Source organism: Dysidea avara, chromosome 2, assembly GCF_963678975.1.
Source record: "Dysidea avara chromosome 2, odDysAvar1.4, whole genome shotgun sequence".
Classification (NCBI taxonomy): Eukaryota; Metazoa; Porifera; class Demospongiae; order Dictyoceratida; family Dysideidae; genus Dysidea; species Dysidea avara.
The window spans coordinates 1,844,465-1,870,849 of record NC_089273.1 but is presented as its reverse complement, the minus strand read 5'-3'; the positions used below and the strand labels follow the sequence as shown (position 1 = coordinate 1,870,849).

General features: G+C 37.2%; 1 protein-coding gene and 1 long non-coding RNA gene across 14 annotated transcripts in view; one reads left to right on the top strand and one right to left on the bottom strand.

The window, feature by feature from the left end:
* The window catches only part of LOC136246439 (deleted in lung and esophageal cancer protein 1-like), a 43,908-nt gene extending 42,424 nt beyond the window's left edge, over window positions 1-1,484 (bottom strand). For all 12 annotated transcript variants that reach the window (XM_066037883.1, XM_066037890.1, XM_066037882.1 and 9 more), the window contains exon 1: window positions 1,344-1,484. The gene's annotated coding sequence lies outside the window, so the exon portion shown is untranslated. The remainder of the gene's footprint in view (window positions 1-1,343) is intronic.
* Window positions 1,425-24,938, top strand: LOC136246456 (uncharacterized). 2 transcript variants are annotated; one of them, XR_010696430.1, is made up of 3 exons: window positions 1,425-1,551; window positions 13,942-13,982; window positions 24,831-24,938. It is a non-coding gene; the product is annotated as an uncharacterized lncRNA (long non-coding RNA). The 2 variants fall into 2 exon arrangements; XR_010696431.1 differs by lacking the exon at window positions 24,831-24,938 and adding an exon at window positions 16,110-16,285.
* Window positions 24,939-26,385: the final 1,447 nt, after the last annotated feature.

Sequence of the window (26,385 nt, the reverse complement as noted above, 5' to 3'; positions counted from 1 at the left end):
TCTCCCAGGGGTATGTCTGAATTCCAGTGTATTGTGCTTAGGCAATACACTGTGACTGGTGTTGGGTACAGTGGGCACTGACGCCCACGTGTCTCACCCAAGCCTACTGAGGTCACGTGAACCGTTGGGGAGGCCGTGGGCGTGCAGTAACGAGCAATCCCTTACCCAGCATGGGGGGCAAACCTAGGTAGGTAGTGAGTGTCATCGTAATGCGTAATCGTAGCCAGTTAAATGAGGGTTAGACGCAGTTTAACCCAGGTTAACTGGCCGATCGTAGCCCAGTTCTTTAAAGTGTCACGGAGATAGAGGACGGAAATGGCGGCAGGCTATCCGGCATCACGTGAACGGAACAATAAGCATACACGAGCAGAAGTGCGAACTAGTTTTCTCCCACCTCTCCTCTCCCAGGGGTATGTCTGAATTCCAGTGTATTGTGCTTAGGCAATACACTGTGACTGGTGTTGGGTACAGTGGGCACTGACGCCGACGTGTCTCACCCAAGCCTACTGAGGTCACGTGAGCCGTTGGGGAGGCCGTGGGCGTGCAGTAACGAGCAATCCCTTACCCAGCATGGGGGGCAAACCTAGGTAGGTAGTGGGTGTCGTCGTAATGCGTAATCGTAGCCAGTTAACACTTTTTAAATCTTAGGCAGATTATATAGAGCCGGTACCGGTTACACTGTTTTGCCGGCTATTTTGCCGGCAGTGGAGGGTATAATACTTAGAATGTTACGTGCATTAAAAAAAACTTGTACAAAAAACCTAAGAAAACGAAAAAAAAAAGTTGTATAAGCGGGGGTTCGAACCCGGGCATCCGTACTCATAAGCAATGTTTGTAACGATTATACCACCGGTGCTGCAGCTAGTAATATTATTTAGTTTCTACGTTATAAACATCCGACTGAAGTGACTTCTATGTGAAGAAGAAACCAAAGCTGAACCCTAGCCTACCCCTAACGCTAAGGAACTACTTTTCGCATCCCTAAAGTTGAATGCTCGGGGCAACCTACTAGACGCGTGCCCTAAAGTTGAATGCTCGGGGCAACCTACTAGTGCCGGAACAATAGCCGTTAGTGTTTGCAAACCGGTACCGGCTAAATATACACTTCGTAAATCTTAACTGAAAATCATCACAAATAGTTGCCTTATGAACGAGAGTACTTAATAGTTTCGCGTGACCAGACCACCTTTTCTCTTTATCATTTGGGTACGGAGAAACAATGACAAAGTGAAAAAAAAGTGGCCCGCGGTTTGAGACTTGAGACTACTCCAGGTGGGCTAACAAAACATAACAGACCAACTGGAGGATTATACATCCCGTACAAACACATCACAAACACTTACCACACATGATCATTTTTGGTATCGCTCCTACTCTAGCTCCTTATGCTGCGTTCCTGTTAATAACCATTTTGCCTGCCAGCTTCAATTCCACACGAGTATCCATCAATCGCCGTACACCCTCCGTATATTACCTACACCAGTAGCGTGATTTGCCTTAGCCTGACTGCCTGAGTAGTCGCTGTCCTCATCGATAGCTGATAATCACCAGGTGTTTGTGTGTGTTGTGTAGTATATTATGATGAAGTGTTGATTCGTTCGTGTTGTGTCCTCGGGTGAGGCGACTTAGGTACGTACAATTTCCGGTCCTGACGTGTTAAAAACTGCTATCTATGCAGATAGGTATAACAGCTAGTAAAAGATCAGTATACAGGAGAAAACTCGGGAATTTAATCACATTGCACTTGTCTTATGAAATAATCAGATAATTATAGTGAGTATAATGACTATTTAATAGCAGGCACTGGGTCCAGATTTTAAGTTGAGAGCCCTGAATGTCTTAATATTTAAATCAGAGAAAGAGCTGACAATGTTGTTGTCTAGCTTGTACAGTGAAGCACACAGTAACATGATAGCTCTTATGCACATATGTAGCTGTATCCCAGTACAGGCCAGTGGCAGATCTAGGAATTTTCAGAGTGGGTTACAGGTTCAGGAAGTTCAGTTTCAATAACTGTGATCCCAGACTGAGAAGTGCATAGCTAGTCCAGCTGGGGTGAATGTTAACTCAGTCTGGATAGCTCAGTGGCCTGGTGGCTACTTAGATCTATAAACTAGCTAGCAATGAATCAGTAAAAATCACTCTACAACATTGTTTCATACTTGAATCTGGCCTTCGCAGAAAGTTTTGTCTATGCTTGTACTCATTAAAACGACAATTACTTTTAGAGGCGCTTAACACGTTTAAACGTTGTAATAGCTTTTTCACTGATTTCAAAGGCAAAAGTACAATGTTTGGCCAGTAATAAAAGGTCCCAATGTAATACACTATGTATAACTGTTGGTGATTTTATCACCCACACGAATCGTATATAAATTTGGGGTGTGTGCACCATTTTCAGAGGGGGTTTCAGCTGAAACCATTACAACCCCCCTGTATCCGCCACTACAGGCTGATCATGACCAGTGGTTATAACAGTGGACATACTACACATTCCTTTCTGTGTTATGTGATATGTAGGAGTATTATAGGTTAGGTCTACTGTAATGATTAAGTGAATGTGAACTATCTCATCTATTGATCACATGCTCCACAAAAAGAAACATTACCTTAAAGATTATAGCTATAATTCCCATTATATGTTTTTCACTATTAACCCTTAAAGCCACATAAAACTGTACAAAAAAATACATGAACTGCATCTACAGAAGCCGCTATGGTGGACATTGATATTGATTGATTGATAACTCATATACGGAAGGTCACACATACTTGTAATTAAGATGTTTGAAATGCTGGCTTCACAAAGAATAAATGGTGTCAAAGTTTTACCGATTCTAATACTACTTTGCCAAGTTATGCTGGTTGAAACACGAGTGTAAATTTGCATAATGTTTTAGAGAAGAAGATACAGTATCTTTGAGGTTTATAAACATTGTGGGCTCTAGTCTTCTAAAATGTGTCCGTCGATTTACAAGTTGATATGGTCCAGTGTCGCTTTCAGCAAGTCCCTCAAGATTAGTGTGAAATGTTCGAGTGAGCTGATGGCGATTCTTGCTGATTGAGGATAGATTTTTAACTGAAACCAGATGAAGAAGACCATGAAACACATGGAGAAACAGTACTAACTGTTTTATTATTGATAATCCCTAAAGCAGACCCCATATTTTGCTTTCAAGAACTCCTCTGCGCTAATACTGCCCATTGTCTCATTACTGCATGTTGGAATCTGATCGGCATGCAATGTAGGGATTTAGTTCATATTGACAAAATCTGCATTAACATAGTGATGAAAGAGATTTATTCATGATTAGCATTATGATTATAGAATCATTTTAGTAAACCCGTCACCCTCCCTCCTACCCCCCAATCAGTGCCTGTTACTGTTATAAGACTGTACCAATACCACATTTTACATCCGGTACTGATATCCAATATTTATTGTCTATTTCCAGTACAAGTTTTTTTTATGTCATATAACACAGGCGATACTTAAAGTTGAACCGATATACATTACAGCATAAGAGTATGTAGGATGATCACTATGGCTGTGTTAACAGTATAAGTATAGTTATCTTGATGAAAACTGTAAGAAATGCAATAGAAATTAAAAAAATAATAATAATAAAATTCGTAGCATCCTAAAGGAAGCATGTCAGGTTGTACTAAAGGCACTTTTGGATTTGATTATACTTAACCATTATAGCCAAGGCACCATGAAGGTATTGTGAAGCTGGTTTCTGTTATATTTTATTTTTTATTTGTGACTCATACAGTACTACCATATTGTACGATAAACAGTCACACTAGTTAAACTGCTCTAGTCAGGTAGAATAATGGAGGACGATTGCTAATTATTTAACCAATTATTGAAAGACAGTGTACAGTAGTTCCAACTGGTTGGAAATAGTCTCTTATAACCGCAGTTCGCAAGGGTGATGATTGTGATGACCTCAGCAATTATAGGCCCATATCTGTGATTCCTGTCCTCGTCAAAACATTAGAAAAGATTGTGTCAATTCAGTTTAGTTGATACTTGGAGCAAAACAAATTACTTCATCCACACTAAGGTGCTTTTTGTTGTGGAAAATCAGCAGAGAACATCTTGCTTCATGCTGTACATCATATAGAGGAGGGAAAGTAGTGTGTGCTGCTTTTCTTGACCTTCGTAAAGCGTTTGACTCCCTTGACCACTGTTTACTATTGGAAAGAATCTACAAATCTTGGTGTTACAACTTCTGTACTATCTTGGTTTCTAAACTATTTAAGTGATAGAGATCATAAGTGCTGTTATAAGTCTTCAGAACAGAGAGAAATGAAAGGTGGGATTCCTCAAGGCAATGTACTGGGACAATTGTTATTGTTGGTATACATCATGAATGATCTACCTTTACAGGTTACTGATATGGGCCAGTATGTTGATAATACAACATTTATTTGTAGTGCATGGAACTACTCCTTCCATTACAGCAGCTTCCATGAACACACAGTTAGATCTGATACATAACTGGATCACTAACAGTAACATGAGATTAAACTGGCAAAATGTGTCACGTAGTTCAAATTTGGTTCTAAAAAGTTTTCATCATATCAGTAGTAGATAATTCTAACCTGAAATCAGTACATAAACAAAAGTACTTGTGTGTGTTGTTTTTGACTGTATGTTATCATGAACCTACCATGTATCTCAAGTTTGTAAGAAAATGTCATACTATCATTTTAGTGGTCACAAACATTGTCTGAATGCTGACTTGCTATACATAGTTACTGTTTGTTATATTAGTCTTATCTCACTTGTATTATGTCCTTCCTGTGTGGGGTCCTCCACTTTGTCAGCAGTCCTTGTATTGGCTGGAACGTATACAAAACAGGACAGTGTGGATGTGCAAGTAACTGTCTAATGTACATACATATGTATCCCAGTACTGACCATAACAGTCCTCTTGTCTAATGTTTCACCAATATCAACAAGTCAAATGTATTCCTTTGTTACCTTTGATTCAGTTGATCACTGCCATTCTCAGTATAATATTAGGACAAATGATCATTTCATTGATTCACAGAGGCTACACCTTCAGGTTTACTGCTTCTCACTGGTGGCATACGATACCATCTTCCTTCCATCCTACTATCAAAGACCTCCATTACCAGTGATCCTGCCATGATAATATCATGCTAATCTACTTAATGACTTGTAATAATTAGCTTGTGTTTGTAGTCTGTTTTGTAATTGTATTTTATATACACAGTATGTCCAGTTGTTCTCACTTGTAGCTTTATTTTTGTTCAGCTAATATCTGTACTGTATATTTTTAGTGTAGTTGTATGTTGTTACTCCTGCAAGGAAGATTGGCCCTAGCTGATTACATGGAGTTTAAACTATAATAAGTCAAATTGATATGAAATACTTTAGTACAACAACCAGCTGAGAGAAGAAAGAATGTTTACAGCTGAAATATCAATGTTAATGGTCTAATAATAATAATAATTGATAGACATTTTATTGACAAATAATATGACCTAATTGTGATAAAACTGTCGACGTATGCAGATCAATAGATTGTGAGATATGTAAATAATTATAAACATTTCAATTTTAGCGAAGTCAAAAACTATGAGTTTGAAATTTAGACCACTCAAACATTGTCTTTAGCCCACAGCAAACTAGTTATTGATATAACCATGATTTTCCATGATAGTATCTGTAACACAAGCATACCATTATGTGTGTTAGGAGGGCAATTCCCTATATGCCTAAATACCAGCTCTAAAGATTACAGTACCTGTAACACTCTATTTGAAAAAAATTACATCTAGGCAACTCTCCAAAGTGTCTATGCCTCTAGTATCTTGCCAGTGACAGTTAAAGGAGCCAGAGCATTCCCAGTGACTGGCACACATCTCTATAAATCCACTCATGAAAAGCAGTCCAAATAACTCAGTAGTATGGCTGTGGTGTGAATGTGTAGTGTATTGGTATGGCCATCCATTCATGGTGAAAAGTCAAGTTCAATTGTGTGTGTGTTGTATAGCTATAATTCCCTATAATATTATGTTTTTCACTATTAACTCTTAAAGCCACAAAAAACTTTACAAAAAAATGCATGCACAAAATCCACATAAGCCACTATAGTGGCTATTAATTTTGATCAATTGATAACTCATATATGGAAGGTCACACAGCCTTGTAATGAAGATTTTCGGAATGCTGACATCACAAAGAATAGATACTACTTCGTCAAGTTATGACAGTTGAAACACAGGGGTGTAAATTTGCATAATGTTTTAGAGAAGAAGATACAGTATCTTTGAGGTTTGTAAACACTGTGGGCTCTAGTCTTGTAAAATGTGTCCATTAATCTATAAGTTGATATGGTCCAGTGTCGCTTTTAGCAAGTCCCTCAAGATTAGTGTAAAACATTCGAGTGAACTGATGGCGATTCTTGCCGATTGAGGATAGATTTTTAACTGAACCAGGCAAAGAAGACCATGAAACACATGGAGAAACAGTACTAACTGTTTTACTATTGATAATCCCTAAAGCAGATTCCATATTTTACTTTCAAGAACTCCTCTGCCTGGTAGTAGCTAATACTGCCCATTGTCTCATTACTGCATGTTGGAATCTGATTGGCATGCAATGTAGAGATTTAGTTCATATTGGCAAAATATCCATTAACATAGTGATGAAAGAGATTTATTCATGATTAGCATTATGATTATAGAATCATTTTAGTAAACCTGTCACCCTCCCTCCTACCCCCCAATCAGTGCCTGTTACTGTTATAGGACTGTACCAATACCACATTTTACATCTGGTATACCAATATTTATTATCTATTTCCAGTACAGGTTTTTTATGTCATATAACACAGCCGATACTTAATGTTGAACCGATATGCATTACAGCATAAGAGTATGTAGGATGACCACTATGGCTGTGTTAAATCACTACAATTCATAATTATTATGCTTTTCAACAATGTACTCCTTTTAATTGTTGGTGTTCACAAAAGTTGTTTTGTCTTTTTTTGTAAGTGCAAATCACAAAAAATATCTACCACCAAAACAAAACGTGATACAAAAAGGAAAAAAAAAAAGCGAGGAAAAGGAAAAGAAACCTTGATGAGTTTACACCAAAGCCAACTCGTGCTAGTTAAGGACTTAGTCATTTGACAACTATAAGTTGATTTGGCCAGTAAGGCACTTTTCATGTTACATACGTATACTATACTTTTAATGGTGCATATAACTCAAGAGAAATATCTGTGTTTTAGAAAATTTTACATAATATTTCTATGATATCTCAATAGAAATCTGTGGTGTGGTTACTAGTTAGTAACCTGTGGTGTGGTTACTAGTTAGTAACCTGTGGTGTGGTTACTAGTTAGTAACCTGTGGTGTGGTTACTAGTTAGTAACCTGTGGTGTGGTTACTAGTTAGTAACCTGTGGTGTGGTTACTAGTTAGTAACCTGTGGTGTGGTTACTAGTTAGTAACCTGTGGTGTGGTTACTAGTTAGTAACCTGTGGTGTGGTTACTAGTTAGTAACCTGTGGTGTGGTTACTAGTTAGTAACCTGTGGTGTGGTTACTAGTTAGTAACCTGTGGTGTGGTTACTAGTTAGTAACCTGTGGTGTGGTTACTAGTTAGTAACCTGTGGTCTCACCTATGGTTGTTTACTACATTCATCAAATGAAAATCAGCAAAGCCAAAAAAATGTCCACTAACTTTCAGGAATCATTAGCATTCAGTTAGTCTAGGTGTTAACATCATTCTAGCCCAGAATTGTACCTACTTGTTACTGGCACTATTGTCATGTAGTGCCTGGATGTCATGCTGGTACAGTGGAAGCTTTACTTAAGAATTCCAATGCTAGCACGCACCGTTTGCCACTTTCTTTCACTCTTTCCTAACCAAAATTTCTAAGTCGCTTGGAGTGGGTCTGCTAATCTATTAGGGCCCCTCAGATAGTGTGGGCTTGGCTACGGGCCTTGGTAATTAAGTTTGTTCATAGCCCCACCCACATTGTCCTTGGGTCTCTAAATAGCATAAAAACCTTGTTGACCCATTCTAACTAATACGTAGACTTCCAATTGACCAATACTGACACTTGTAATAATTATATTGGTACGGATACCGATGTAATATCAATATAGGTATAGCCCTAGTGATTGTGTCAGTATAATTTTGGGAATGACATGTTTACCTGTTAACACTAGAGGTATAGTTATGTTGGTTAAAACTGGAAGAAAATGCAACAGAAATTCCAAAAAAAGTACATATTACCCTAAAGGAAGAAAGTTAGGTTGTACTAAAGGCACTTTTGGATTTGACTACACTTAACCATTATAGCCAAGGCACCATGAAGGTATTGTGAGGCTGGTTTCTGTTTTATTTTATTTTTTATTTGTGACTCATACAGTACTACCATATTGTACAATAAACAGTCACACTAGTTAAACTGCTCTAGTCAGGTAGAATAATGGAGGACGATTGCTAAATTATTTAACCAATTACTGAAAGACAGTGTACAGTAGTTCCAACTGGTTGGAAACAGTCTCTTATAGTTCACTGTGGGTGATGATTGTGACGACCTGAACATTTATAGGCCCATATCTGTGATTCCTGTCCTTGTGAAAGCATTAGAAAAGATTGTGTCAATTCAGTTTAGTTGATACTTGGAGCAAAACAAATTACTTCATCCACACCAAGGTGTGGAAAATCAGCAGAGGACAGTACTACAATAAACAGTCACACTAGTTAAACTGCTATAGTCCAGGTATATAGAATGATGGAGCATGATTGCTAAATTATTAATTAACCAATTACTGAAAGACAGTATAGTTCCAACTGGGTGGAAATAATAACTTATAACTGCAGTTCACAAGGGAGGTGATTGTGATGACCTCAGCAATTATAGGCCCATATCTGTGATTCCTGTCCTTGTCAAAGCATTAGAAAAGATTGTGTCAATTCAGTTTAGTTGATACTTGGAGCAAAACAAGTTACTTTATGCACACCAAGGTGCTTTTTGTTGTAGGAAATCAGCAGAGGACATCTTGCTTTATGTTGTACATCATATAGATGAAGGGAAAGTAGTGTGTGCTGCTTTTCTTGACCTTTGTAAAGCGTTTGACTCCCTTGACCACTGTTTATACTATTGGAAAGAATCAACAATCTTGGTGTTACAATTTCTGTACTACCTTCAAAACTATTTAAGTGATAGAGATCATAAGCGTTGTTATAAGTTTCAGAATGGAGAGAAATGAAAGGTGGGATTCCTCAAGGCAATGTACTGGGACCATTGTTATTCTTGATATATATGATTGATTGACATTTTCAGGTTACTGATATGGGCCAGTATATTGGATACAACATTTATTTGTAGTGGAGCTACTCCTCCCATCGCAGCAGTTTAACACACAATTACATCTGATACATAACTGGATCACTAGCAGTAAAATGAGATTAAACTGCAAAAACGTGTCACGCGATTCGAATTTGGTCCTAACACATTTTCATCATATCAGTAGTAGATAATTCTAACCTGAAATCAGTGCATAACCAAAAGTACTTGAGTGTGTCATTTTTGGCTGTAAGCTATCATGCACCTACCATGAACCTACCATGTATCTCAAGCTTGTAAGAAAATGTCGTACCATCTTTAACTTATTAGTTGTCACAAACATTGTCTGAATGCTGACCTGCTATAGTTACTGTTAGATGTATTAGTCTTATCTCACTTGCATTATGTCCTTCCTGTGTGGGGTCCTCCACTTTGTCAGCAGTCATTGCATCTGCTGGAACATATACAAACAGGACAGTGTGGATGTGCAAGTAACTATCTAAGTTTGACCATGTACATATTATTATGTGTATCTCAGTACTGCATGACCATTTAAGAAACTCATTTAATTCCAGTCCTCTTGTCTAATGTTTCACCAATATCAACAAGTCAAATGTATTCCTTTGATAATTCAGTTTGGTCGCTGCCATTCACAATATCATACCAGACATAATCATTCTTTGCTATTTCACAAAGACTGCACCTTGTATTTTCCCAGAAAAGTTTCATGTTTACTACTTCTAACTGGTAGAAAGCAATATCATCTTTATTCTATTCTACTATCAAAGACCTCCATTACCAGTGATCCTGTCATGATAATACGTATCATGCATATCTAACGATTTGTTTGTGTTTGTTATGTTTTTTGTCTGCTTGAAGTTCCAGTTCTAGACTACACATGTCCATGGATCATATAAAGCAACATTGATAAATTACTTGCATCCTATGTGCCCCTACTAAATATTTACTGAAATATAGCTCTTACTAACTCTTTAAATTTTTTTGACTGTCCTGGGAGACTCATCTGAAGTGAGGTTAACCATAGACTACTGACAACACACTGCTTTCCATCTTGTGATACTACTTCACTTCCAGACTTATCCACCTGAGTATCCACCAGTCACCGTATACTCTCGGGATATTACCTACACCAGTCTCATGATTTGCCTTAGCCGTTGTCCTCGTTAATGGCTGATAATCACTCTATAACAGGTGCTGTGTAGTATATTACAATGAAGTGTTGTTTCTTGTTTGTGTTGTGTCCTCGGTTAGAGGGTGGAGTGATTTAGTAATGCATAAACGGTCCGGACTTTAGGACTGCTGTTCCATCCAGACGATCTATGCATAGAGGGTCTAAAGCTGGTAAAAAGATCAGTTCATGAGATGTTTGATGTTTGTGAGGTACAAGTGACATTTGCTGTGCTGTAAAATGATAGCCAGCCTTCTTAGCATCAAAATAAGTGTCACATGATTGATGACAGCAGTAATGAAACTAGAGGCGGTAGGGTAAAAGGGATGCAGGCGGGGATGAGAAACAATTAATTAAGTTTGCATGGTCTAATGTAGTGAATATTTCAGCTTAATTTTGGAACCTTTTACTAAGGCCACTCCAATTGGTATTTATGTTTCTGGTCCCTTAAAATTAAATTTTAGATATGGGCAGGTGGAATTCAGCAACAAAGTAACAGAAGTATTGTACATTATTATAAACATTTCACCATTATCATGTAGTATAAAATAAGTAAGTCACATCATAGTTACAAAACGTAATAATAACTGGTAAGATACGACAGTACAATATGAGTACATCATGATTTTTGAATTTTGGGGTGTTTACCGTCAATACATTGGGGATAATATTCCTTGCACTCCATTTGCATCTTTTGCACAATAGACACGAATAGGTGGGTATTTCACAGTGTAATTTAATTTTTCAATTGGTTCACCACAAGCTATATCTCTTGTATAAACATCAAGTCCCTCTGGTGTCTGACTCGAGATCACTCATTAATACACCATGGACTTTTATTAGACAGCTTGGATTTTTGCTGCAATAGCCTTTGACTGTGCATCATTATTACAAGTGTATTCTTAGCTGGCACTGGTGTGGTTAATGCTAACATCACACAATACTTCAGATACACACCAAACATTTGTACAGCCCTATCCAGGTTTACTGGTACCTCTGTTAAATCCATGAACTCCTTGGACTATCCAATGAAAACACCAACAAGTGTAAGTATTTATTCTTGACTTCCACTTGGTCCTTCCTCACACTTCATTATCACTTCTAATTGCAGTTTATCTTTGTAAAACCCCAAAAACAGTATACCCTGGGGGCTCTAAAGGCATTACTGTCCAAGGCAGAATGATTCTGCTGGTACCCCGGCTTACAATTGTACAATTCACCAAATTCATTGAACTAGAAAAAGCAATAACAGTGTTTTATAGCTACAGTATATAACATGTACAAATACCTGTACTATAAATACTTACCAAGTACAGAGAAACAACGTTAAAACGATTGAAATGTCTTGAAGCAAGAAGCCATGCCACATAATCACGTGATATATGCACATGCGTGCTGTTGTATTTCTGAAATTAATTATTTTGTAAAGACCAGAAACATAATTATCAACTGGAGTAGCCTAAGGTAGGATGGGGAAATTTCGTGCGTGAGGCAATTTTGTAACTTCGATTTTGCTGGGCTGTAACTTTTCAACACTTTTATCAAATCAGTCAACATTTATGGTGAAGATATGTTAGGCTATGGAGATTAATTTACACTAAAGCAGTATGCTCTGGCTGTGCTAGTTTTCTCGAAAACACAGTTTGATTGAAGCACTGTAGCACAATTTTGCTGCCAAAAATTTATTACATGCCAAAGCTCACTCCAAGTTGTTTCTTTTAATCATTAGTGTCATTGTAATACTTCTACCTGCTAACTTTTAATAATTAGCAGCTACCAATTTCCAAAACCACACTTACTTTGTGGTTCAACCAATGCAACTGAATGATTGTGTATTGAAATCAACTGAACAAGGAATGCAGTGTTGCAGAGTAGCTGTGGTTGTTTTAAGGACTAACCTTGCTCTACGTTTTGTACCAAAGTAAGATAATTTTCTTAGGATTGGTGATCTTCATAGCTTGCAGCAGAAATCTACAAAATTATTCTACATGTGTTTTTTTTGACGCAGATATTTTGTGCCATATCTCCCTATCAGATATACTGAATCACTTACAATTTGGTATACATAGAGTGCATGAACACATCAGTGGTATTTGTAACCAAGTTTGGTATTAATTGATTGTGAGGATCATAAGTTATGAACTTGACAATAAATTATCTACGAAATCACCCTTCCTTATCTTACAATAAATGTGGTTATGAATAATGTAAGAAAATGTGCACAGTTTGTTAAATATGAGATTCTCTAATAGAGCAGCCAGAAAAGTAAACAAGTGCAAGGAAAAACTAATTTAGGGATCACTAGGAGTGCACCTGAAGATATACTAGTGGACATTTAATCCCCAATTCAGTTGTGACTGAAGTAGAGATTAAATGTCCACTAGTATATCGTCAGGTGTAGGTGACTCCACTTGTTTCATTTAATTCCTAATTGAACTTAAAATCTCTGATTTTTCCTTATACTTGTTTGTTTACTTTTTTGTACACCAGCACATAACACATTAAAATACTTGACATTAGACTTGGTTTTATCTGAATGGGCACACCGACTTCATTTACTGAAAAGTGACAAGTGGCTAGTACAATTTGTTTTTAGCTTTGTTCAATCCTTTAAACAACGTTTCTAATGAAGAACCATATGACAGGTACCTCTATAATCAATCCAGTCACTACAGAAAATACAGATGATTCCTGTTACAAACTTAGGGAAGTTATCATTTGCTGAATCAACACCTTGAGCTGTCAACAAAGATAAATGGGACACAAAGGAGGAGAGAAAGTTAGTCCATGATGGATGCATTGTATGTACTGTGGTATCACAGTTGGACTGAAGTGATGTCTAACAGACATACTTACTGATACCTTCAGACAAGCATAACTCAATAACACCTATATATGACTATGGGCTTGATTTTTTCAGTCATGTAGTAGAAATTCCTCTAAATGAAAGAAGTTCATATAGCTACACTGTACCTAATGGAGGCATTTCAAGGGCACTTTTGTGTTTGATTATACTTACTGTATACTGCCAAGGTGCCATGAAGGTATTGTGAGGCTGGTTTATGGGTCGTTGTTTTTTTGAGACTCCGTGATCCTTAATATACAGTACTGGTAAACAGTCACACTAGTTAAACTGCTCTACTAGGACAGTCTGGTAGAACGTGAGAACATGATTGTTAAATGATTTAGCCAATCACTGCTTTAACTTTATCAACCACATGATGACATAAATCAAAACACAGCAATTTAAATGTGTGTGTTCCGTTACTGACTCCATTGGAAAGATACTGTATCTATGAATATACTCATCCCTATTAGGTTATAAATTTCCTGATTCATGTGATCATGTGATCCACAATAGATAACTATGTAAATATTACAACATGTTGTGTTATGTTGTTACAGAGGATAGTGATATGGCTGAAAAGAAGAGGAGACCTACTGATGTGAGTATACACTTATTATACCTGTGTTGTGTATTGTGTTGTATAAATGTCAAACCTACAATGTGTGGTTGATGTATTAGTTTATGAAATAATGTTTGGACAATGGACAATTACTGGCCAATTACACTAGTTGTCAGGCCATATTTTGTCAGGAAATAATGTCTTTGTAAGTTGAGTGTGTGTGAGATATTGGCCAAGGAGGGACACCAAACATAAAGGTATTGGCATGTAATTTTTGTTGTTTCCTTGTGGTGACCACAAAGCCATTCCTAGGGTAAACTGTGAGGTTAACAGTTTACTAGGTTGTACCAGCCTACTTGTCTCAGTTATGTACCTGTATTGTAGTAGTAAAATGTACGTACTTATAACCTGTTAGCCATTATTACCTTTTACTTGTGGTATTCACCTGTACATCTAGAATGAACAAGACATCACTGTATCTCTTACAATTTTGACCTTAGTGATAAACCTCAATAATAAGGCCACTTTGTTTTATAGCTACACTAACATTGGTACCTGCCTTACATGCAGGACCATCTCCACATGTGTTAATAATGCTGGACACAGAGACCAAGCATTAAACACTAGCACTGTTCATGTAGGTATGTACCATATATGGTGATGTTACTTTTAAAGAACTTATACCATCCCTCAAGGTAGGTAAAATCAGTGTACCCAGGGACCCAGGACCAGGGAACCTGCGGGAATCCAACTCTTCTTGGAATTTTATACACTTCACAACATTCTATACTTGTACTAGGACAAGTAGTCTTGCATGGACAATCCACTTTTTCCCCATCATGGTGTCTCCCTTGACGTTTATACCAATTAGAAATTACAAGCTCCTCTGGAAAAGTGTCTGAAGCTGACTTCACTTTATATAGGCCACTTGCCTGCATGAGCATACGTACTAGTCTATTATGCCACCTAGCTACTAGAATAGTTTAGAAGCATTGTGCAAAATGTATGAAGTCTGGTTTTCGAGCTGCTGGAACTTGCTTAGTTTGGCTTAGCTAGTAATCGCTATTTACATAGAATATTTGTTTGCACAATATTTCTAAACTTTAGTAGCTAGGTGACATAATATACTAGCATGCTCATTGTGCAGCAGGTGAATGGTTTGTAAATGCAGTCAGCTTCAGACACTATTTCATAGGGGTAGGTAAAAACAGTGGACCCAAGGACCAGGGGACCCAGGGACCCAACTCTTCTTGGAATTTTATACCCTTCACAAAATTCTATATTTACACTAGGTACCTTTGTAAGTAGACTTCATGACTAATCCACTTTTCCCCCCATCATGGTGTCTCACACAATGTCTGACGCGATGTTTAAACCAAGTAGAAATTATAAGCACCTCTGAAAATATAGTGACATTTATAGGCCACTTGCCTGCTGCACAATGAGCACACTAGTCTATTATGTCGACTCACTACTAAAATTTAGAAACATTGTGCAAATGCACCACGATGTATGAAGTGTGGTTGAATGTCGAGCTGTTGGACTGAAACTTGCTTAGCTAGTAATCGCTATTTCCCGTGATTATTTGTTTGCACAATGCTTCTAAACTTTAGTAACGAGTCGAAATAATAGATTAGTGTGCTCATTATGCAGCAGATGAGTGGCCTACAGTTTCAAACACTTTTTTCAGAGGCACTTATAACTTCTAATTGGTTTTAAAATAGTGTGAGACACCGTGACAAGGGAAAAAGTGGATTAGTCATGCAAGTCTATACTTGCAAAGGTACCTAGTATAAGTATAGAATATTGTGAAGGGTATAAATTCCAAACAGAGTCAGGTCCTTGGGTCCCCTGGTCCCGGATCCTCGGTCCCTGGGTCCACTGTTTTTACCTACCTCTTTCATAGGCGCTTATAATTTTTGGTACAAACATCATGCGAGACACTCTGATGGGGGGAAAAGTGGATTGACAATGCAAGATCACTTGCAGAGCCAGGTACCTATAGGACCAGGGGACCTGCAGGAATCCAACTCTTCTTGGAATTTTATACACTTCACAATATTCTATACTTGTATTGTATTAGTCCTACTGTTTTTACCCACCCCATCCTGCATACTGAAATTAATGATGTGAAACAACAAAGTTATTTGTCTGTGGTTTTGACAGGAATGTAGCCCATTTATTGAGTGAGTCTTGCCTACCAGTGCCTTCAACGTGCTGTAAAGAACAAATAAAAGCATTGGTACCTGCTGTACATGTAGGGACAACAAATGTGACATTATTAGTATTCTATATTGCTGTGTAGCATACATGTTGATAGTGCTTTAAACATAATCCTTATGTCATCCATATAGTGACATAATGAACATGCAGGTTTAGTTGAACTACATACAAGCTAAGACCATTAAAGGTGGTGTACACACAGCACAGTTTCTGTCTCTGCATGACATTTACCTTATTGTCAACAAAAAGAAAGAAATGAACTTGTGCATAATTTAAAGGACATGACTAAAATGCGGAGCAGACTGGGAAAACAGACTCATAAATGAACTGGGAAAACTTACTCCAAACGTCTATTTGCCACTCCTGAACAATATCAGATGCTGCAGTGACTGTAAATAAACCTCTGAACATTGTCTTGAAACTTGTATAAGCCGATATTAAGTAGAGCTGTACCGATAATCGGATCAGCCAAAATATCGGCCACCGATATGGATTTTTTTACCAATATCGGCATTGTATAGAACAGTATCAGGACCGATATCGCTACCGATATTTATACAGCAATAGTTCGTATATAAATGGATTATAATATTGATTTTCTACATTATTCATGTGGTTGTTCAGTGGCAGTGGCTTATTTTCACCCTACAGCAAGCGCTACGTTACGAGAAGCCTTACAAATACATGCAATTCTATTGTTTGTTGCTGGAAAGCTTATCAGTCTTAAACAAAGCAGTTTTATATATAGTACCTTTGTAATAAAAAGAAGAGTCACAGGACAACCAAGGAAACCTACTGTACCAGCCTTCACACAAGCCAATAAAATGCAGAAATATCTGTTTAAGGCTTCATTGGAGTATGCATAAAATGTTTGTGGGTGACTAATTATCTGGATTACACAATAGAAACCGAAGCCACCATCACCACAGGCATAGAGTGAGCAATGAATGTACCATTTGTTGTTGAATAGTAGGTAAATGTACACTTTTGCATAGATTAACTATGACTTTTATTTGTAATGCAAATATCGGACTGGCTATCAGTTATCGGCTTCTTTTGGTGGTATACATATTGGATATCGGTACATGCCAAAAACCCATATCGGTACAGCTCTAATATTAAGCACCACACTTAAAACTGCTGTTGAACTTCATTCTTCCGTGCTGAATTAAAAGTGCATTCTTCATGGCATGACTTTATAATGCTGTAAACAAGCCAAAGGTGACTTGTTGAAGAGATGCTGTTATTAATAATAGATTTGTGTTCAGGTTAATTGCTACATAGCTTTGTGGCTGCTTCTCAGTGTAACAGGTTACAGGAGGTGATGGGCTGGCTTTCAAAGTCACACCACAGTTTTACTTCACCAGCTGGTTAGGCTGACTGCAACAATAAAATGTGCTATAATTATAATTCAACCATGTCTACAGCACTGATAGTGACAATTTCACCCATGACTGCTATTACCTGAATTTATTAAACCTAGTTTTAAGCGCTGGGCTTGTTGTTGGCTTGACTGCGCTTTAAAATCATGGTTAAAAGCTTTTGTAAGACCTTTGTTGTGTGTAGTATTGTTTATGGGATGTTATGCTATGAGCTATACTGGTATTTAGGCTTGTTTGAACCAGTCCATTTACGAGTCCGTTCTGCATTTTAACCATGTCCATTTGCAATTGTAGTTACTGCATGGCGAGCAAAGAATCAGAGCTTGTTCTATGCTATGCACTTTCAGTATTAACGTTGTAGTGACACTTCTTGCCATACAAAACCCCATGCTGGTGTTTAAACATCATCATTAATTTTATTGTCATATATGACATTTAATGATCCTTTAAGCAGATCTAGAGTGAAAAGATGTAAGCAGGATTAGTGAAATGGTTGAGCAATTGCACACATAGTTCCTCATCGTAAACTATGGTATCTGCATGGTGCCAGTAATATCATTTTTCAGATGCACATGTATTTGATGTAGTTGTACTACTTGAAGAGGTGTATGGCTAGTTTAGACAACCATTACAAAAGTTACATTGCTTATAACATGGATAGATTAACATGTGTGAATAAGTGGGCGATGCCTATCAAAATGGGTGTAGTTGGAGATGGTCGGATATCCAAATTTCGTGTAATAACCATTGCTGTGTCAAATTTGGTCAAAATGTACACTTGTTATGCTATGCCACTACACTATTTCTAGTAGTGGTATGTATTACTAATGTCACAGTATTAGGCCATGTCAACTTAATTATTTCACAGGCTTGACCAGCCCATTGTTCAAAGATTAAAAAATAACTCACCCATGGAAAAGGAAACTAAAATGCCACTAAAAACTGAAACTCTGAATACAACCCTTGTATTATTCCAATACAATTAACTACTATGTATTTACCTGCCATTCACCTTCTCAAAACATAACTCAGAAATACAGTATGGTTGCAAATGAGTTGCTGCTTTGTTGAGACTAAACTTCCAGATTTACTAAAATTGTTTTCATAAATGTGTGTGTACCTATCTATTTACCTAACTATCTACCTATGTTTGTCCGTATGCACCCACATGAGCAAATCATTAAAATGGCAAAAGTAGCTTTATGTAAGAAGTAAAAGCGAAGTAAAGTCTGTATTAAACTTCTGCACAGGTAAACTTTGCTCTGAGGTAGTTTGCAGTCTGAAATGTGGGTGTGGCAGCTCTCCTCAGACTTTGCGAATTACATTCCCTTTGGGGTTTACAGGTGGTTAACAACTAAAAACAATGGTGCAGGCCTCGTAGACTACTAGGAATAGCCTATCCCTTCTAGTCGAAAGGGGATGTATTCTTTGCGTACATGAACGAAAATGAAGAGCATGCAGCTTTCAGGCTTTATCAAGAGAATTTGTGGCAGAAAACATGATAGTCAAACTGTAAAACAGTTTAGAAGATACTTCTGCATTTGTATAATATATTGTTTGTTTAACAAGCGCTTCCATAGCAGTGCATAGCAACGTAATTGAAAGAATTATGAAATATGAGAGTTACGCACTGATAATATTATTTATTATCGCACAACCAAGAACACTATTGGTTAAAATTATAAGATAGTAATACATAGTTGGTTAATTCCAGATGAGTTAGAGCTAGTGTAGCTGCATGGCGCCTGGTTTTTAGAAGTAGCACAACATCAACTTGTTTTTGTACTCATATTGTTCTGATTTCTGTTAATATTACATACTGACCTATCAACCCTATACTCTCGATATTTTAGTCTGTGAAACAACTAATCAAGTTGAAGTGTTCTTAATGTAACAATCATTTACCACAATAAAAACAAATACCTGTGGTAGCTCAACAAGTCTCATGTGTCAATACCACAAATAAACTTGTTTACATAAATTGACCAATTGCCAACATCGTCACCTGACTTCAAACATCTGGTAATTCTCTACTGAAATAATGTGGAATGAAACATGTCCAAAGGAGTCCTAGAAGGTATGGTGGTATCTATCTATTCTATATATATAAAGCTGAAAATGTCTGTCTGTCTGTCTGTCTGACGGTCACGCTGCTTACTCACCAGACTTGGCGCGAATCGACATAGTCTGTGCTGATAATGAAGTGCTCATCATCCGCCTACTCTAAGATTGTTATCACGAGTTCACGCGTGCTTCCGTTCGGTCTCTACAGCGCGTAGAAGGCCAAGGTGTAGAGAAAACTTGAGCAACATTCCTTTGAAAACCACAGCACATACTGTTCAAGTGGTAGAACGCCTGACTAGCGTGTAAGAGGTCGTGGGTTCAAATCCACGTGTTGACAGATTTTTTTCTTTCTACTCAGTACCTTTTTGTGAACACCTTTTTTTAAAACACGACTTTTAGCTCATCATATCTTGGCATACAAAGCACGTATCGAGGCGGGACGTTAGCGAAATTAAACGCCCATCATCTGGCAACTCGAGTGTTGTTGTAGCAAATCAATACGTGCTTTTGTTCGCTCTTTATAGGGCGATGAAGGCACTAGTGTAGGGAAGGATTACTGAAAAGTTGAGCTACATTCCTGTCAAAACCACTGATAAACAACTGTGGCGATTTGTGCACCTCCCTTAACCCCAAGTTATTATAACCAGCCAGGGTTCAATCCCCGCCTAGGTCATAACTTTTTTTTTCACTTTTGGGACCTTTTTGATGCACCTTTTTGCTCTATCTGTTCCATGCAAGTCTTCATCTACAAACTCTTATGATCAGTTTTTCAGCACTGGCACTGAATTACCTCACATAATAGGGACTCTTATAGCACTTTTGGGACAGGGCAGACAAATTGCCAACATATTTGTCCATCTGTGTGTCGGTCCAGTGTGTTGTATTAGAGTAGGTAAAAGCTTCTTTCACCAGTATCCAGAATATCTACATCTTTGTTTTAAGCACATAGGTGTGCACTGACATGAAAAACTGTTTGTTCAGACTTACCTCAATACTGCTGTAGTAATAGGCAGCTTGCATGATTGAACAAATACTACTGTGCATCTGAAAAATGATAATACTGGAACCATGCAGATCCATAGTTTACACCGAGGAACTGCATCTGACCTGGCACAACTGTTTCACTATCCTGCTTACATGCTTTCACTCTAAAGATTCATACATTACCTTATTGGTCAATTACACTGCAGGTGTTTCAAAACTGGGTTTTTGTATGGCAAGAGGTATATGTGTCACTGCAACATCAGAACTGAAAGTGCATAGGACAAGTTCTGAACTTTTGCTTGCCATGCAGTAACTATAACTGCAAATTGTGTTGACTGTAAATTATGCTCAAGTTCATTTCTCTTTGTGACAGTCGGTAAGGTAAACATCAAAATGTAGAAACTGAAACTATACCTTGTGTACACAACCTGTATGTAATGTAGGGTATACTATATACAATTGCCTTAGCTCGCATGCAGTTTAACTAATTAGCTAGCCTTGTATGCATGCTTCACTATAAATTATTATGTACTGCATAAGGATCATGTACTTTAAAGCACTATCGACATACATGCTACACAGCAAATATAGGACACTAATATTTATGCTTGGTTCCCAATATATTAATTATTGTTGCATTAGTTCTCATGTAAAGCAGCAAAGGTTTCGTTTGTTCTATACAGCACGTTGAAGTCACTGGTTGGGAAGATGCACTGAATAATTAAGCTACATTCCTGTCAAAACCACAAACAATAAACTTTAGTGTTTTGCATCATTAATGACATAAGAAAACCTCATGCTCTTTAAAAAATGTGACATCACCATGTACCCTACATAGTTACATTAGCAGTGCTGGTGTTTAATGCTTAGTCCCTCTTCGTGGCATTAAAATGTTTAATGTGGAGATGGTCCTGCACATAGGGCAGGTACCAATGCTAGTTGAATATAAAAAGCAGATGATATCAAAAACAGTATGACTTAAATATCACAGTTTACTAATATGATACTGGTATATTGGCCAGTCCTATTTGTCATCATTCATTACACACTACTAACACTAATGTAACTTAGTTAGTTTACTTTATTATTGTAATCCAATAGTGCTCCTAGTTATAGCTAAAGTTCAGTCTCTTTAACACTACACTATGCAAACAGACAGAAAAGGTATAATTTGTCTAAAATTAATCAAAATAAGCATCTATCAATTTTAATAGTGATAATGTCTTCACCTGAGAAGCTATTTTGGAATCATACTGTAAACAGTGGTGAAGAACAACTTGTATACTAACAATATGCTAAAGTTCTTACATTCTCAGCAATATACCTTTGTACATAGTTGAATTTGGCTTAAAGATTTTACCATAAATTGGCATAGCTTGGTTTTAAATAAAAATGACAAAGATCTTGTTTACGTACATACTCCATTGTAAACAATCGCATGTCATTCATATACTGTACTCTTGGTTATACAGTGTAGCTACAGGAATGATACACAGATATTCAAAACTCTCCATGACAACAAGTTAATAAGATAGTATATGGTGATAACTAACTTTTCACACAGTGGCAGAGCCATCCTGTATAGCTGTACGGTAGTTATCATCCAGCAAGGAACTTTGACAATCCCACGCACTGGGATTTAAGAGGGTATCACTAAAAGGAGGAATGGGAAATGAGGAAATGGGAAACTGAGTATTTCTCTATAGTTTGTTTTCGACATATTGGTGATATTGCTAGCAAGTGAGGGCGTAAAAAGTCATCAGTGAGGGTGCAAGCTGGACATAAAGCTAAGTGCATAGTTGAAACTTGGTATTTGAATTCATTATTCGATGTTCGACTGTAAGTGCAACTTTGCTAAGAGTAGCTAGAGTGACAATGAACAAGACTGAATGAAAGCAACTTTCAAGTGTTCTCAGTATTGTGCAAACTCTACCTCATTCTTCCGACATGTGATCTCAGTCAATACATATTTGTGTATCTCATGCTGTGATTATACTATAGTGTGATTACTCTACTCAGTGTCACAAGTTCTCTTGTCACTGCTGCTAACACATGGTCTATTGTACGTATGTTGTTGTAGCTATCAGATAGTTACTCATGACATTTATATTTACCATGTGCTTAATGTAGTCTCAGATGTAGTGGTCGGTGAAGTAGTAGTAGTAGAACAATTGAGTTGCCAAGGGAATCTCTTACACTGTATCATAATCACAAAATGTTAATTTATATCATGTACTATAGCTACTACAAACATTGCAAGGTGCAATACTATAAGTCACCTAGTTCACTATACAGTCATGATAGTACTGGTGAGCATATACTGGTAGTGGATTGGTGTTTTGTCATTACCATATCCTTAAATAAAACTGGACCAGCTTTCTTGGAATACGTTATTTGATATTTTCTTTTTGAAGGAACTGAGTACCAGTAGCTGGCTAGTGACACTCTACCCAAGCTACTATCATGTACAATCACCTCTACATATATGCTGATTACACATGTGTCATATACATGTACATATAATCATATTACATTACCATGTGTATGTGTCATTAGTGGCTACTTACATTCATCATTCTTGATAAATCATAATTTGATTAGTGCCGAACTTCAAACCAAAAGATACAGTAGTTGCACTAATTCCATGACAGTGTTGATGGAGACTTGATGTAGTGACAGGAGAATTTGAGTATGGTAGGAGGTACACAAATATGATTGAGATCGCTTGCCAGACGAATGAGGCCAAGTTTGCACAATACTGAAGAGCTGCATTCAATCAGTCTTTCTCATTGTCACTCTAACTACTCCTACTCTTGTAGTAAAGTCACACTGACTGTGGGATGCTGAATAATTGATTGAAATACCAAGTTTTGACCATGCACTTGGCTTTGTGTCCAGCTTGCACCTTCACTGATGGCTTCTGACACCATCACTTGCTAGCAATACTGCCTGGAATACGACAAATTAAAGTGTACTTTAGAGAAACACTCCGTTTCCCATCTTCTCATTTCTCATTTCGGTTTCCTAATTTCCCATTCCTTCTTTTAGTGACACTTGATTTAAGATGGTTTAGTTGATGTTAGACTTGTTTCCTAGAGTAACACATAATGTATTGTAGCACATCATTCCTTTTTTCAATAGCATGCTTATTTTTCAAATATTACTTTTTATTTTAAAAATATTTTGTGCAAGCAATGTGGGTTACCGTATGGAGGGAAACTTTGGAGGAGGTAAAATTTGGAGAATCAAGCAAAATATCGCTGTTGTCGAAATAAAATCTGTTGAATTATTAGCAAAGCGCACGCCCTATTTAATTAATTAGATTACTAATTGCTGTGTCTGAAGCGAGAACTGGGAGTGCCACGCCTCTTTGGTGCCTAGAGTCAGCTATCAACTAACAGTAGATCTACACTCTCTGGAATAGTGAATGTCGTACTTAATATGGTATGACTTGCTACTTGTCACGCCCGTTTCGAGATGAGGTTTGAGTACACTTGCATGTACAGTAACTAGTTGACTATAGCTAGCTACCTAGTGAGGTATAGTTGAGTCAAACCTTGCTTTAGCGTGATGCCTGGCCCAGTAGCCCTTGGTCGAGTAGAAAATTGATTCATCCGAGGCTTGGTTTGCTATTTTCTTCACCAGCGAAAATATTTGGATGGGGAAAATTTGGCGAATTCATGGTCATTCGCCAAATTCGCCAAATTTTAATGGCGCCAAAGTTTCCCTCCATACGGTATGCTGAGATGATTGCATATACACTGAGCACTGTACGTTTTGACACTTAGTTTGTTGAAACATTAGAATGAAGTCATTTCTCTTCAATTCAAGATAGTATTACAGCATGATTGGATATTATTGTAGTTTTAATATGTAGAAAAGATTTGAGTGGTGAGCACTTACATTTACTCTAGCAGTGAAAAAAAATAGGGATTATCCATTATTTTCAATGTTTTTGCAAGATTCCAGAGAGTAGGTTAGGGAAGAGGAAAATTCATCTGTACACTGTTTTAAAAATATGGAGGCCTGACTTATAGGAACTAAACACTTGGGCTTCTATACAGATAAATGTGTTATGTCATAATGCACATATTGAAGTACAATACATATGTGTAAAGATGATAATCATCATTGGAGAGTTAGTCCACTAGTAATGACCATATTGTGTTGTGGTATTAGTGATTGTTGTTATGGGGATGTAGTGTGGATGATGTAATAACATGTCATATATTAGGATGAGAAGAGAAGACTTCACAAAGCTATAGATAATGATGATGTAGAGACCATTAAGAGAATAATGGAGGAGGGTTCAATCCATGTAAATGCTTGGATACAGTATCAAGTAAGTATAGTTCTAGTTAATGTCCACAATGATGTAATTTTATCAAATTATAATACTGCTAATCTCATACATTACGTGATGAAGCAATTGATTAAATTTTTATTAATTTGTGAAAAAAATCACTGGGGAGAGTAGGAGGCTAGAAAGCCTATAAGAACACCCCCAAGGGATGAAGTGAAAGTGGATAAAGGCTCATGGGTGTTCTGTAATAAGAGTACATTTCACAATATTTTCCATAATTGCTTGAATATTTATGAAATTTTCTGGTATCATCTGAGTATAATTTCTCACACTGCTTGTGGTTTAGCATATTTAGTAGTGCTGCATAATTATTCTATTGTGAACCATGGTAATAGTTCGTAATAGGGATTGCTTTGGAATTTTTGCAAACTCCTAATACTATAACCTGAAAACCACTTTAAATAGCAGACTTGGAACACTCAGAAGATTTATTAACTTAGAGAAATGGTATTGTTTTGAAAAAGAAAAAGAAAAGAGCTAGGTGAAATTTGGGGACATTCAAATATTGAAAATGTGTATCAAAATGTTCATCTTCATATTATTTTTCATTATTCATACGAAATATATTCATCTTATTGTTTCACAGGTTTACAGCAAAATTTAATGTGAAAAACTATGTCCATGACCCATTCATTTATAGACCTGTTCGTTATCCACTTAATATACGTAGTTCAGAGATTTTTCATCTCGTGAACAGAATTACGTAATTTATTAAATCTGCCATATTGGAGCACCGCAATCTCAACTAAGGGTGACCTCAATCATAACAATAGTTCAGTTTGTCGTATGTGATTGTAATAACCAAACTGATCTTTGTCCTGGCAGCAACCAAGACAAAATCATTTCCTTTCATAGAATACCAGCAGTTCATGACAGAGTTTCGAGTTAAGAAAACGTCGACAAGATGGGTATCTTGCTGTTATTCATAGAGAAGACCTCAATATTCATGCTCTAGATAAGTACAGAATTTGTTTGAAGCATTTTTGGTCTGGAAAGACTGTACTACCAAACAAGCCCAAACTGGCTATCAACTTTGCACCTTGGACACAGAGGTAGTAACAGTGAAAACTTTTCGAGGGCAGCAATTGAGAGGTATAAATGAATATGGGAAAGAGACCAATGTGAACCAGGAAATGGAAGAAGTGCTACCCAATGTAATGGGTAATGAAATTGATTTGATTATTTCTGAAGAAGAGAAGCTGATTGCAAGCGAGCAAATTGAAATTGCACATCAATAATTTAAGGCAAAGGTGTCAAGTGATTGTGAGTGTTCCAGCAAAGTAGCCTTGCTGGAGAAAGAACTTGCTGATAGTAAAGAAGCCATCAATTCTTTGAATGAACAACTGCAACTGATGAATGAGAAGCATTTACGAGGTCCCTTTACAGAAGAAAGTCTGTTTGATGCAACTGATGATGCCATGAGTTC